This window comes from Rhodnius prolixus, unplaced genomic scaffold (genome assembly GCF_049639745.1).
Source record: "Rhodnius prolixus isolate KJV_2025 unplaced genomic scaffold, Rpr scaffold_5, whole genome shotgun sequence".
NCBI classification, from domain to species: domain Eukaryota; kingdom Metazoa; phylum Arthropoda; class Insecta; order Hemiptera; family Reduviidae; genus Rhodnius; species Rhodnius prolixus.
Genome location: NW_027411624.1, coordinates 26,756,481 through 26,772,247, shown reverse-complemented (window position 1 = coordinate 26,772,247; position 15,767 = coordinate 26,756,481). Strand labels below are relative to the sequence as shown.

General features: G+C 33.7%; 1 long non-coding RNA gene across 2 annotated transcripts; it reads right to left on the bottom strand.

Annotated features, from left to right (window-relative positions):
* Positions 1–1,238: 1,238 nt before the first annotated feature.
* LOC141458721 (uncharacterized) lies at positions 1,239–15,728 on the bottom strand. Of its 2 annotated transcripts, none has more exons than XR_012461136.1 (5): positions 15,614–15,728; positions 14,609–14,741; positions 14,208–14,491; positions 13,729–14,049; positions 1,239–2,591 (listed from the first exon to the last, which is right to left on the bottom strand). It is a non-coding gene; the product is annotated as an uncharacterized lncRNA (long non-coding RNA). The 2 variants fall into 2 exon arrangements; XR_012461135.1 differs by lacking the exon at positions 1,239–2,591 and adding an exon at positions 12,331–12,736.
* Positions 15,729–15,767: the final 39 nt, after the last annotated feature.

Genomic DNA, 15,767 nt, shown 5'->3' with positions numbered 1-15,767 from the left:
TGAAAAGCAGGTGAAGTTCAATTTGTAGGTTTTTAGCGCAGCTTTAGGAATGATGCTTTTCCCACGAGTGTTGAGTACTGGACGGAGATTAGTTTTAGCCATGTCCATAGTGTGTGCTTCTCTATATGCTTCTCGGTGTGTAAAGCAAAGCAGACCTGAAGTATTCGCCATTATTACAGGGTATTAAGCCTTACGAGTGTGTTCCTTGCTGGAGTGTTGTTAAGGACAGCAGTACATTTGTGGGCAGATATGGGTGCGATTGGTAGAACTGTTTGTTTCTTGGTGAAGGAAAAATTCATGTCGTAACCTCAAAGCGTAATATCTTTATTAACCGAATATAATTGCATACTTGGTGTTTTTTAAGTACTTGGTACTTTAAGCGGCATATAGTATACATTCACCACTTCTACGAAATAGCCGTCTCCACCATTCCAAGAACCTCAGCTCAGTAAAATACGGAAGAGACTGAAATCTTCTGTATCCTACAAAGCCGCCAATCATTGGAATTTATTTTGTAACAAAGGCCAAACATCCAACTTATTCATCAGTTTAAATTCTTTTAATTTTTACTACTCAGGATACACTATTCTTTTGAATGATTTTAGATTTATGCGCCTAAAGATGTTGTTCTGCGGCTCTTTGAGAAAATTAATTCAGTAGGCCTGTGGTAAATATGCTTCATCTATCATCATTTACTCGAAATCTTAAATAACAAAAGCTGTTGATGTACCTAGTTACATATGCGACTTTCACATTGTTGCGAAGTATTGCAGATTATATTCACTACGTAATATAATAAAAATAAAATGAAATGGGGGAAAAAAATAAAATGAATACAGTAGAAAGAGGGGTAGGTGGAGGGGGAGTTAGTTTAATTCAATAAGGTCAAATTGCTTGGGTTTGTATGAACTGTGATTGCTGATGGTAGCTATATGGAAGTAAAGCTGGTAGGATACGTCATACCCATCACAATTAGGGTATCAGGTCTGTGTGGTTGTGATAGGAGCTCGACCACACAAGTCAGTCATGACAGAAGAGCTCTCTGCAATGGGCGGACTTCTATCAGGTCACAATGGGTTGCTCTTCCAGTACAATGGCCAATTTAATTATAAACCAACAGTGGTCGGTCGGAGGTACATTCACCGCTACTTCACATCTTCATGTTTCCACACCGGGTATTGGTGGGTCAACTCATCAAATTCTAACCAAACGCCGAATATCCGCACTACAACAGTTCTGATAATAATTAAGCCCAACGATTCTAGTACTAGTTCAATGAATAATAATAATAATACTTTATTGCTTTTAGAGTGTACACTCATAGCAAGGAGTTGACCCATGCAATTACAATATAAAACAGATTGAATAGTATATAATTACAATAATTTCACGTTTAAAGAATAAGCAAAGAAAAGAAATGATCAAATATAAGATAAACACAAACAGAACAGAAATGTTGTACTAATGAAAATAATAATAATAAAATAAATAAATCCTTAATTCATTAATTTAAATCAACGGAACATAAAATCATGCTATTTATATTTTACTATACCTTATATTTTCCAAGGCATTAACCAAAAATATCATTACATAATCTGAAGCTAAGAACTGGTTAACAATTTTCTGTAGGTCAAAATTTTGTCTACAAAATTAAATCGGTACTAGTTCAATGTCACGAAACAAATTTACACACTTTTTTAAAGGTAGTTCGTAGAATAGTTCTTTGAATCTTAATGAGCGGCTTTACAATTAGAATTAGGCATGTCGTAGTAACCTATTACAAATATTTTTTAATTTTTATTGGTCTTTTCGGAGTGACGTTTATTATTACATCTATCGTATAATTGTTTTGGTACTAACTCTTCGAAGTTTTTCCAAATTTTACTGAAATGTATACAAAATTTATTTTAGTAAACTGCCATTTAAAAAATCCATTATGAAACAATCACACTGCTTCCAGATCATGTGATTAAATATTCTTGGAATTTAGAATTTGACGGGTAAGTTAACTTCAAGAGAATAATCTAGAATATAATCATAATGATTCTGTTGCAAAATGTGTGGTGGCTATACCTACTGCTTCCCTAGAAAAATGAAATCATCGTTTTTCGAAAAAAGTTTCCCCCCCAAAAAATTGTGATAAATCTAACATGATTAATGTCAAAGAAAAATGAAAATCATTGGCTAAATTGCCTGAAATTTCTGAATACTCGAAGAAACCGAGAGTTGTACATCTTCCAACTCGCAATTTTGACAACTTACTTGACATTCATAAATTAATGTGAGATAAAATAATGTAAATTAAGTTCGTACAGTATGAGGAGATCATAACTTCACCCCTATCTGAGGAAATCAAAGAAAACATTTTCGACAAATCGCTAAATACTGGAAAATATGTAAACATTTTTAATTTAACAAATCATATAAAAGTAAATGTACCCGAACACTCTTCGAAATGAATCAAATATTCCTTGAAAAATGCGCAATGAATGTACCGCGATCGAAGGAAACCAGTTGCCTGCTCTTACGATTCTCTCTTCCTGGGAGTATCTTACTATAACTTACTATCCGATGATGGATGGTGTAATCTGTAAAGAGAAAATAGTTAGTTACTGGTAAAGAAGGTGCCAAAGACCTCATGCGCCTTAAAAAGAATAATATATACATATTCTATCGTCAGATCGCACAAATGCCTAAACTAAATAATCGGTTTGATAATCTCAGTTGCCAGAAAAATGAGCGAAAGCCCTTACACATTCTGATTGATTAACCGTTGTATACTCGAATTAGCTGATACAGAATGATTCACATGTCTCATTTTTCTTATTTGCTAAAGATATTTATTGGTTGAATATTAGGAGTTCTAAAAACAGATGCTTGTAACAAAAGACTTGTAGTCGGCAAACCTTCCGTTTATCAGATGTCTATTCTTGTTCACAGTTTGCCCAATATAATAGCGTACTCATTTTTAAAGTGGATTGTAAGTAAAGGAATAATCTTCTGGAATAAAACTGCCGGCGCAGGGACTTATTTTCATTGATTTCTCAAAGGGGCGCTTCTTCTATGTAGTAGAATAACAAGGTGGGCTCCTAGTTACTGCTTGCCAATCTAGATTTTCTCCTCGTCCGCCTTTCTGATGTCCAACAGGTGCAAAGGGAAATAGAGAGCAAGAAAAAAAATCTTTTCACCTGACTCCGCCTTCTTCTTTCCAAAAAATTCTCTTCATCTTTTTCTTTTTTTAGTTTCTTTATATTTCTACCAATGTTCCTATCAACCTCCAAGTTGCATTAGTTTACACCTACATCGAAGTAAAGCATTTTAAACAATTCTGTAACCTAAAACCTGGAGAATTTTTCTTCTTTTACTTACATTCTATTGTTTTATTATTCTATTTTAATGTTTAATTTATTATTATTTTTTAAAATTTATTTATTACTTGTTATAACTAGAGAGTAACTTGAGATAACAAGAGAGTAACTTGAGATAACAAGAGAGTAACTTGAGATAACAAGAGAGTAACTTGAGATAACAAGAGAGTAACTTGAGATAACAAGAGAGTAACTTGAGATAACAAGAGAGTAACTCGAGATAACAAGAGAGTTGGGACTTCACAAAATATAGTAGTTAATCAATCCACTCATATACATGTAAATATATGTAAAAGTAATATTAATGTTACGAAAAATTACACCTATAAAAAACAACCAATAGTGCAGCACAATGTAAAAGAAAGATATACTCTGGACAGATCATTTGAAAAATTTGACTAACTTACAAATTTTTATACTGACTAACTATTCATTCATCATAAAGGATCTCAACTTCAATGAACCCAACACATAATACACAATGTCATTGATTTTGTCTGTACTGTCAAATACAAACAAACTCACAATATCAAGGTTCATTGAAGGGAAATACTTTAGTATGTACTGATCGCGTAGAGGTCCATATACGTATAGGGCAGTAGAAGAAGAAATGTTCCAAATTTTTTATTTCATTTCTTTTGCACAAACTGCACAACACGCCGCCATCCAAACTGCACTTATTACCTTTATAGAGTATCCTTATTACATGAGAGAGACGAATTTGAGCTATAATTCTAATTTTTGTAATTGATAAATTTGCTTTTAAATAAGTCTCTCCATCGCCCCAACAGGCTATACTCGCACTTCTATTAAATGTTACTGTAGCGGGAATTCAATACATTTTCAACCGCTAGACTGTACCAGTGGTTCGACCATTTCTTAGTTAAATCTTTAATAACATTTTACACCAACTGAGGGTTAGTGGCATTCCACAACTCTTCAGAACCAATAGGGCACAGCAGGTTACATTCATTTGTAAAGCCCAATAGTACTTATTGTATTTGTTGAGGCCACACTCATGAAGTTTATCAAAACAAATGCGGGGATACCTACTTGGACTCATATGTAACAACTTGAGCCACCAAGAAATTGTTCTTTTAAAAATAGCAACTTTAAGAGGTTTACAGCCTGTTTTTATTAACACATAATGATAAGGCGTATTACGCGGCCATAACAGCAATGTTTTGAAAAAGTGCTGCAGTACCTTTTCCACCATTTCTAGATATTGAATGGCCCATATTTCAGAGCAGTACAAAGTTATGGCAGACACTACGCTCTCAAAAAGTTTGAGTTTACATTCCCATTGAATTATTCTTGCCTTTAATGAGAATTTGCTTTATTCTGCCTACAGCTTTGATTATTTTAATGTTTAATAAATATTTCATTTAATTACAAATTTTTTTTTATGAAACAAACGGAGAAATCCAGCACAGCATCCACTCATCTCTGTTGATCTGGGGCTTATAAATACAGTGATATTTCAATAGAACCCTGAGGCTTTTCCTTACTAGGTGTATGGCAGGAAGATGAGAAGAGAGACCTGACTTGAAGCTAACACTCTGATTTGAACCAGGACAACGTCCGTAAAAGAAAGAGTAAGTAAATATACTCTATCACAGTTCAAATATTCCGGCCAACGCAAACTGTTGGAAGTTTTTGGATTGGAAATTTCTTTATTTTGCTTCCCAAGAATCAAATCTTTTTCTTTTTTTTTCCTACTCTTTCCGTTTCCTTTTCCTCTCTCTAGTGAACCAAAGTTTCCACCAAGCCTGGTTACCACAATACTGGCTCCTTTATTAACAAGTACAAGTTTGCTGGCTTCTATAAAACCATTTTGAATGCATCCAATATCACCGATAATATACGTACTGTTATAGTTATGGCATTAATAGTGTGCATTTATTAACATAAAGTATACATTATACAGAAAGATGAACATAAAGCAGTAGCACTTATCAGCATGGACAGAATCCTTCTGCCGAGTTGCTAATCTATGTATAATTACAAACAACTTTTTACTTTCATAATTAATAAAAAATTAACAAAGGAAAAAAAACGAATTTATACCTTTAGGAGGTGAACACGGAAGTTAATTATATAAACTCTTCCAACAACAATTTCCTATAATGTCGGGCATTGTTTTTAGATATTTAAAGAGCAAAGACCAGTCCTTGCCATCAAGATATTTGCAAATTTCATCTACTGAGAGCATCTCATCTAGTTATAGCATTTGTGTAAGGCAAATCTGGGTTAATTAATATGATTAAAATATAGCTTCGCAGATTGGTACTTATTGCCTTAAAGGCTTTCTTTTTTTTAAGGGCAAAAAGTGGCAAAAGAGGCTCTATTGCCTTAAGCCTCTGAAAAACCAGCTTCAATCACCAGTTTTCTTATTATTTTTTCTCCAGAGTCCTGCTTATACATCTAATTAAATTTTTTTGAGAAATATCCCAAATGAAGTATTCATCGATTAACTATCAAATGAACAAATGATGCTGGAACACATTACTTTCGAAATCACCAATGAGATTCTTATCCAGAAACTGTGACACAAATAAATTTCCTAATTCTCACCACCATTTCTTTGACTTAAATCCTAAAACACTAAATATTTTCAGACGATCTATTAACAAAAATATCCTAGTAACATTTGGCGGTAGTTTTCATTATTTAATTTTTACTAGATAAAATTACTCTATATTAAGTTTATTATTATTTCCTGGAGAACTATAAAAGTCAGAAATCTGCACGGTCATAAAATATATTCTCATCGAGTAGATAATTCTATATTCCAAAAAAAAAAATGATTTTTTTTTTTCTTTTTACAAAATTCTGGCAGTTATTACGTTTTCAAGATGGTAATTGTACTACTAGGGTAGTAACATGGGCGAACACCCAAATTGAAATTAAGAGATGTGATGCAGAATTAATTTCAGGCAAAGCTTTGAGCAGAAATACTTGGTATAACCTTTTTAGGTTTAGTGAGGCAAAAGGACAGCCAACTGGAGAGGACACGAACGGTCATAACCTTTAAAGATAATTATAACACTACTACAGGCGCTTTATATCAAGTCATACTGATTCTAGCAGGAAAGTGCTGTTTTCATTGAAATTTTATTACTCTCTAGATGGAAAATAAATATATTCGAAACAAGAATTTATAAGCAAATGTAATTTTTGTTTTTACTTCCAGACCAATCTCTACGAATTAAGCGATTAAGGTGGCATTTGTAATTGTTTTTAAATAAATTAATAAATTCAATTTGTCGACTAAGTGCTATAAATAATAATAATTATATAATTCTAATTAATTGGATCTACCTTTAATGTAAAAGCAATTTTTTTTATTTATTTTTTTAAAAAGTGATTTTCACAAACACAGCTGAATTAAAAAACCAATTTGTCCAAGGCAAACAAATCACAAATATATTTCAATAGCAAAGCAACTAAATATGTATGGAAAACTTGATTTGGAGCCTTTTTATGAATAGGCTTTTGTTATGCTGCCCACAAAGGAAGGAAATATCCACACACCTGTGATGAGATAAAAATATTTTTGACATTGTGTATGTAATAGAGCGTTTGGGAGGAGGAGTCCGGAAGGAAGAGATTTAGTCTTGATATTGAGATCGCGGAGAAAGAGACTAATTCAAAAGATGGAATACGATATGAGTAAATGTGCCGAGAGAATGAGAGTAATAGCAGAACTGAAAGAGAACAGTGGTATCAACAGGTGTTGCCTAGTATATCAGGTTCATAAAATAGCACGGGAGGTCCAACACCCTGTAGAAACAATAACACTACTAGCACACGACGTGCTCCAAGCCAACACCACCCTCCTTACCACAACAGGGGCAATTCTAACACAAAACATTCTGTATAGGCAACCTGCAACACAAATGTATATTGAGTGTTTTGTATCTCTTTTATTTAACAGGCGTTACGATCAAGAAATCAACTTTCGATCTAGGATGTTCTCCAGGATGTTCTCCACTTACAAGCTTTTTATTCGATATTCAAGGATACTGTGAACAGCCTTCCTCAACTTTTATTGGCACCTACCTCACTATTTATACTAATTGAACAGCCTATAAAGCCACTTCCAATCATCCCGCAACAAGGTCATCCTCCCAAAGCAATCAGAATAAGAAAATATATGATATTAGAATTGGCAAGAAATTGAGTTTTGACCAGAAAATAAAAGTTTTAACTGAATCAAAGAAAAACACCAAAAATTAAAGCATAAAAACAGCCGAATAAAATTACAGATTATCCAAGCTGGCGAATTTAATTATCTAATAAAAAATGATCTTAATTTAGTTTACGATAGTCAGGCCTTTAAATAAAGATTAAAAGTTTTTATTGGTATTAGTCAGATAAAGTTCAAGACCTACTTCTTTTTTATTTCTTTAAATTTCGGGAAAAATCCATTCCCTACATCACAAGTTACTAAGTTCTTAATCTCCCTTGCGCTCAGATGTTAATTATCTGTTCTTTTATTTTCTCCTTTTGAAATAAGTTTCTTTTTTATTAATTTCCACGCTAGTTGACATTAAATAGGTTCGTGGCGTATTCTTTCTTAATCCCCTTTGTATATCCGTTCAAACAGTTGACCAACAGAAATGAAATACGCAATTTCAAGATTGCTTTTTGAATAAGCCAGAAGCTTGTTGAAAAAATATTTTGTTGAATAAAAATTGTTTCAACAAATTTCTGGAGGGTTGAAGTAAATAACAAGAAATGCTAGCAAAAATATGCTCCACACCAAATTCTAGAATTAAATCGAAGTGATGCTTTGGTGTTTTCTAGCAAGAGTCAGGTAGTTTACCTTTATCTATCCTCAATTCTAGAGGAACTAGTGTGACGAGGAAATCTGAATTCAGGTCCGTCTTCTGAAGGTAATCTTTTTCACTATAGGTACGAACGTTGAGCGGTTGGAAGGAACGCTGCTTGCCTAAAAGAAAGATGACCTAGAATTTAAAAAACCCTGGTATTCCAGGCTGGGAGGAGAACTTACGGCCAACCTTTCTATCCTAGGAAACGACATCGATTTACGAAATAACAAAGTGATATAGACCGTATTGAATCTTTTTTAAAACATATTGTAAGTCAAGCTAAAGAAAAATGCTTTGAACTGCACTGGCTTGCTTACCTTATCAGTAAGAATAGGATGAAAAATTAATGCCAGTTTCAGTCATTATAAACTTTATTATGCCGAGTTTTAGACTTAGGGACTAGGTCATCTTCAGGGCTAATTTACAATATAGTGTTTTACATCATTAGAGGGTTGATGTGCCTTCTGTCTTGTCACACCGACCCTCTAATGATGTAAAACAGTAAATTGTAAATTAGCCCTGAAGATGACCTAGTCCCAAGGTCGAAAGCTCGGCATAATAAAGTTTATAATGACTGAAACTGGCATTAATTTTTCATCCTATTGAAACTATGATTCAGTCACCAAAAATAATGATGGAAGCCAATCGAATCAACATTTTCAATGATTGTAAATTAGCCCTGAAGATGACCTAGTCCCAAGGTCGAAAGCTCGGCATAATGAAGTTTATAATGACTGAAACTGGCATTAATTGTTCATCCTATTGAAACTATGATTCAGTCACCAAAAATAATGATGGAAGCCAATCGAATCAACATTTTCAATGATTGTAAATTAGCCCTGAAGATGACCTAGTCCCAAGGTCGAAAGCTCGGCATAATGAAGTTTATAATGACTGAAACTGGCATTAATTGTTCATCCTATTGAAACTATGATTCAGTCACCAAAAATAATGATGGAAGCCAATCGAATCAACATTTTCAATGATTGTAAATTAGCCCTGAAGATGACCTAGTCCCAAGGTCGAAAGCTCGGCATAATGAAGTTTATAATGACTGAAACTGGCATTAATTGTTCATCCTATTGAAACTATGATTCAGTCACCAAAAATAATGAACAGTACTTATCAGTAAGGATGCAAATGATCTCTCAAATTATCCAAATTTAGTAGTTTACGTTTCTATGATTATTTTTTATATAATTACGTAAAATTTTATGAAATTTATAACTCTATCTAACAAGTTAACCCTAACAATTCAACAAATTATAAAAATTTTATCTCCCTTTTTCCTTCAGATTACAACTACGCAGGGCATTCCTTCTTATGGATAACCGAACATGCTTAGCTCTTTTTTTTTTTTTTTTTTGAACAACATGTCGTCTAACATTTCATTTTTCCCATATTTGAATTTCCTGAAGTGTATGCAAATACTATAAATCTAATATGACTTGATGAATGTTTGCGTGCTACAGTAATAGGAATTAAATATCCAACCGGTGTACAATATATCGACAGTAAGAGGAGAGCTGATCGACCAGCTTCTCCCCGGACAAACACTATCTAGCTAGCAGAGCGCATGTCCTGGGACAACAGCCTTCACCCTCGTCTCTGTCTTAGCACCCTCGAGAGGTGAACTGGTTTAGGGGCGTGCACACATCTTTCGCTTACTTTAGCAATGATTCCAACAAATACTTAAAGCGGAATAACAACCAGATTATGGGTAATTAATCTGGAGTTTTATTGTACAGCTTTGTTAAAGCATATACTAAAATTTCTATTACTTGACGTTATTTTTAATACACTTTATAGCTGGTTTATAGTCAGTAATGATTAATTATGTAATTTTACATAAATGAAGTCGAATACTTTATACCAAACTGAATAATCTACTGCTAATTGTGGCTAAAAGTTCCGAAACCGCTAAGATTGCTGAATAAATGGAAAAATAAGGAATTCTCGTCTAGTTTGACTGGAAAGATTGAGATTTCTACTTCAAACATTTAATTACTAAGCCAGAGGTGGGTAGCCCCGAATTTGAAGTTACGACTGCAAAATTAATGGAAAAAGTAAGGAACTTCCGTCTAGCCTAACAGAAAATTCTGCGATTTCTGCTTCATAGTATTAAATAATAAGTCAAAAGAAGATTGTAAAGACAAGGTAGCCATGAATTTGAAGTTCGATTGTAGAATTAATGGTAAAATAGGCAATTCTTGTCGTCTGATTGGGAAAGATTGAGATTTCTCTTCAGTGAATTAATAGCTAAGCCAATGGTGGAGTATACACACAGGGTAGACCAAAGAAGTTGTGACGGCTAAATCAGTGGCAAAATAAGGAATTTTCGTTTAATTTGACTGGAAAGCTTTATTGAAAAATTTGAAAATGTTTTCAAATTCAGGAGACATATCTCTCACCCTTATAATAATAATTTCAAATAATTTTAACCACCCTTTATTTAATTTTAATTAATTAAAATGTTTGTTAATTTTAAACACCCTTGAAATAATTTTGTCTCAAAAAAATAATGTGGGATGAGTAAAATAATCTCTAGATTATTAAAAAAGCTCCAGCTGTATTAAAAAAAAAGTAATTATAATTAAAAAAGTATATTATAATTAATCTAAGCACTTTGCTGGCATTTGTAACAAATATTTCATTACTTATGAAAAACCAATTTAGGAATAGAGCACCTCTTCCACTTTGAAAAGCTGAAGGTTAAACAACTTCAGTAAATCGGTTTACCAAAGAAATATTACATACATACAAGGGGTTTTTAAATAAAGGAACAGAAAAAACAAAAAATAATCCTACCAAACTACGAACGTGCTAGGGTTTTCAATATATGTGAAGATAACAAACACACCACTCAACATAAGTAGGGTTTTATTGGCCAATAGCCGCTTCAATACTTCGCTCTTAACCCTTTTTGTAGGGTAAGTGATGTTCAAACAAAACTTTTAAAAAAAGTAGCTTAAGAGTTGGTACTGAGAAAAACACTGCATGTTTTTTAGCATGCATAATTAGCAAACCATTTGATTTGCTAATAGGAACGCAGTGAGGCTGCATTTAGAGGATTTTAGAAGAGTTGCAAAACTGAAGCATCAGGGGCCTAAAGAGAAAAAGATCTAAAGAAATTCTGAACGATAAACCTGAGAGATAAATCGAATGATTAGGTAATGAAGTCCTTTGCAACTTTAAAAGAAGACCAATTTTGAACCTCTGATCCAGTTGTGTTAAAATTTCAAAATTATTATGTAAAGCCGTACGTACTCCTTGCTCAAGAACATTTGGAAATACAAGTCTTTAGAAGTCCACTAATCATGATCCTGTACTTGCTCACAGAAATCTGCAGGCACATCTCTCCTCATTAGAACAGTGGTTCAAGAGATGGGCTATTAAACTTAATGAAAGCTAGTCTCAAAATATCACCTTCACTCTTCGGCGCATTACTCTTCCTCCAGTCATCTATAACCTAACACCTCTACCAGAAGTGAACGTTGCCCGCTACCTTGGGCTTTATTAGACCGAAGACTTTCTTGAAACCCCCACACTAGACTTAAAAGAACAGAACTGAACAGACGCTATCGACTACTTAAAAGACTCTTAGACGACAGATCAAAACTCTCGCTGGACAACAAAAGACTAATTTATACATCTATTTTAAAACCCATCTAGGCGTATGGAATAGAGCTGTGGGGTTCAACCAAACGCTCCAATCTACAAAGGATTCAATCTCTACAATCTAAAATTCTTCGAACTATTGTAAACGCTCCTTTTTATGTCTCCAACTTGACTATACACACTGACCTTAACATTCCTTTTGTCACACAAGTTGCTGTGTGACACAGCAACACGATACAGAAAACTCCACTTCAACCTGCAATCTCATATAAATCCTCTAGCTAAAAATCTTTCTTCTAGAACTCTTCCTGACAACCCGACAAGACGTCTTAAGAGCCTCGTGATCTCCTCTCAAGTGAAGAGAGCGACTAATAGCCTATTTTGAAGTGTTACCGCTGTGTAACTTCTCCACTCGTATTCTTCTGTTATTTGTTGTTACTCTGCTATCACTGTTACTTATAGCGCCAACGCGCTGATTGTAGCAAAAATAAACGCAAAAAAAAAAGAAGCTCAGGTCTCTCAGGCCATAAAATTCATCTTTCGCATCTTGATAATAATAAACCATAACTAAAAGATAATATGTTAGACAATTTTTAAAAGATTAATTTTATATTAATGCTTAGAATCATAGGCAGCTCGTTTCTAACCCCGTTAGCCTTTTTTCGTTTTCTTTTTACGAAATCTAAACTGATTATTTAGGGAAGAAGGACTCAAAATGATAAAATAAAATCTTAAACTTGTTCGAAAGTTTCTTAAAATAAAATCAAAACATAACTCTCATGTTATTGGTAAAATACAAGCTAAAGTTTCTTTCTTTGGCAAATCCGATCATAATAAATATATGATGATTAAAAATAAGTCAACATTACACCAGTGTTTGTCAATAACGTAGGAAAATGAATCGTCTAATACCTGGAACAGAAAGAAACTGTTAAACTTGTTTAAGATGCGTATCTTGATCATGCCAATTTTTTGGTCAATATATTTAAATGAATAATAATTCATTGAGAAGGCGTAAACAAAATAAAGCCAATAAATTCAGATTAAAAAAATGTTCCCAGATACTCAGGGGATTTAATTTAGGCAAGTTTCTAGTGAGTTTTCTTCGACCCTGTTGCCAAATGTAAAGAAACCATCGAATAAATGGAGAACATTGATTTCCAGTACGTCCTCTTGCACAGAAATATTAAGAATTTCTTAGACAGCAAAGTCTGAGCACAGAGGAGTCCTTACTTCACCTGCCTATTGTGAGCACAAGTTTCCATGCCGTATGTTTAATAATAATAATAATAGGGAAGGGATTAGCTATGAGGTTAGCATACTGGACTCCCACGCGGAGGTCCCGGGTTCGAATCCAGCTGCTGACCCTTAGATTTTCTCTTCCTAGGAGCTTCTTACAGCTCACTGTCCGGTGATGGACAGTGTTGTCTGTAACGAGAGAACACTGTCAGGAGGCAGGCAGTGCACTGATAAAAGCTCCGGGCGCCAATAACCTTAGATGTTAACGCGCCTTAAATAATTTAAAAAATAATAAAATAAAAATAATAATAATAATTTTAAACTTATTTTTCCCAAATTAATGAAAAGTAAAATGTATTATACATAAGTATTGTACGGCATAGATGGAAATCCGTCTGCCGAAGATAGTGGTTCAATTACATAATGAAAGAAAAATTTAAATAAATTATTAAGCGAAAGAAAAATGAATAAATAAGTGAAAAATAGAAAAGTAAAAGAAGTTAAAAGCAAGAGCAAGTAGAGTGACAACTAAGAGAAATTTATTTGATAATAATTGAAGAGATGAAAGCAGCAAAGCTATGTACGACGGGCAAAAAAAAATGAGAGGTTTGCCATTCTTAGTTTGGAGAGAAAAACAAACTGAGATTTGGTTAAGAATAAATTACCTTCTCGGCTGAACCTTCTCTAACTACTCGTAAGTTGCATTGTGAAAGTGCATTAGAGTACTGGTGCTAGGGATCTGTGGAATTGCAACTCCATGCGGAAATAAAGTTAATTTGAACTTTCGTAATATTTCGTAAAATAGTTTGCTGTTTGTATATTTCTACTCTTTCTAAGATGTCCTGAGTCCTTATGTCTTCCCAACATTGGTGTAAACCACAGCGACATTAGATTATTGTTACTGTCCGGCCGGTGACTGTGTTTGATAAGTTGATTCTGCATTGTTGTTTTTTTACGAACGTATTTGTCCGAAACCGGTCAGAGACCTAAAAAATAAAGAGAAAAATCATACTTACAAAACAGAGAATAACGAATTAATATAAGGAGTATTATGAACCAACCATTAAGCATCTTTCTTTATCTTGTGTAGTAAAAGAAAGTAATACAATTTTAAAATAAATATTATAAGTGACTGTTAAAAAACCTGCTGCTATTTCTGATGATTCAGCCACTGCTATTGATGGTACTGCTGCTTCAACCGCTACTGCTATTGCAGCTACAGCCTCTACTACTGCAACTGCTGCTACTACTTTGGCTTCAGCTACTGCTGCTGCTGCTCCTACTGCTACAGCTGCTACGTTCCTGGTGCTACCACTTCAATTGCAGCAATTGCTACTGCTGCGGTAACTACATCATCTGCAACTACCACTTCTACAACTTCTGCTACTACCACTACATCTATTGCTACTCTTGTTGCTGCTGTCACTACTGTTTTCAAAATTGATATAATTAAATGAGAATATTTTGAAAAAAAAATAAGCTGCAGCAAATGCTGCTTTACTATAGCAGTAACTATTACTGTAACTACAATTGTACTGGTCTTACTGCAAATGCTGTTCCAGCTATTGCAACTACTGTTACTACGATTACTACTGCTGCTGCTCCTACTGCAACGGCTGTTACACTCCTGGTACTACTACATCTGCTATTGCTCCAACTGCAACTGCTGCTACATCGCCTAAATTCATTCATTACTATTGTAAAATTATTGCTGATAAAATAATTTACAAAATACCGTATGATGATTTTAATGAATTCATAATAATAATAAAATAGCACACGTGAAACTAAAATAATACCCGTAAAAACTTTAAATTGTGAATCTAGCAAGTAATACTAATTGTACAGTAATTTTAATTAACAAATTTTCTTAAAACTAAAAGTATTTATTTTTTAAAAGTAGTTTGTGCAGATTGTACACCCAAATGATGCTCAATCTAAAAAGCAACCTAACTATCATGTAACGAGCCCTTGGTCGTTTGCCCTTATCGAAATCTTCTCTCTTATCAAACCTGTCACTCATATCTTCTTATAACTTCCTATAATAATATTTTTAGGGAAATATGTAAAATAAAAAACTATAACTTTTTGTCAGAATAGTTAGTAATAATGTGCACAGCGTTACCAGCCGTTTTCCAGCCATTTCCGAAAAACATGGAAAACTAAAAACCTGAAATTTTTGGAACTATTCTCGAGAATATCCGTCAACTTAAGAATACAAAAGCGGCAATATGTGTCCGTTATGGGGCCATATACAGAAGTTCTTCAAGGACGGAGACAATTGCTAAACCAGCTTACACTCCACGTTCAGAAAATAAGTTAATACTTTCTGAAGTGATAGATAAAGCCAAAAATTGGTTGAAAGCAAATTTACTTTTTTAGCGAAGTGTCCCATGTACTTGATAACTTATCCAAATAATTAATTTTCGAAGGAAAATGTTTCAAAGCATTCAGTCGCAAAACAACAGACTAACAAACTCATTATTCAACATAATTGCCAACCTATAATAGAAAAACCTCCCAACAATTTCGATGGAGTACATAACTCACCATAGGGTTATTTTTTTTCATTACTTGTTTTTTTGTTCCACTATCGCCATAGTTGTCTAGGACATATGGGGTCCTCTCTTGAAAGAACATTTCACTATAACTACTATACTATATAGCCTAAACTCCCCACCACTTCTAAATCCGTGCCTGTTGC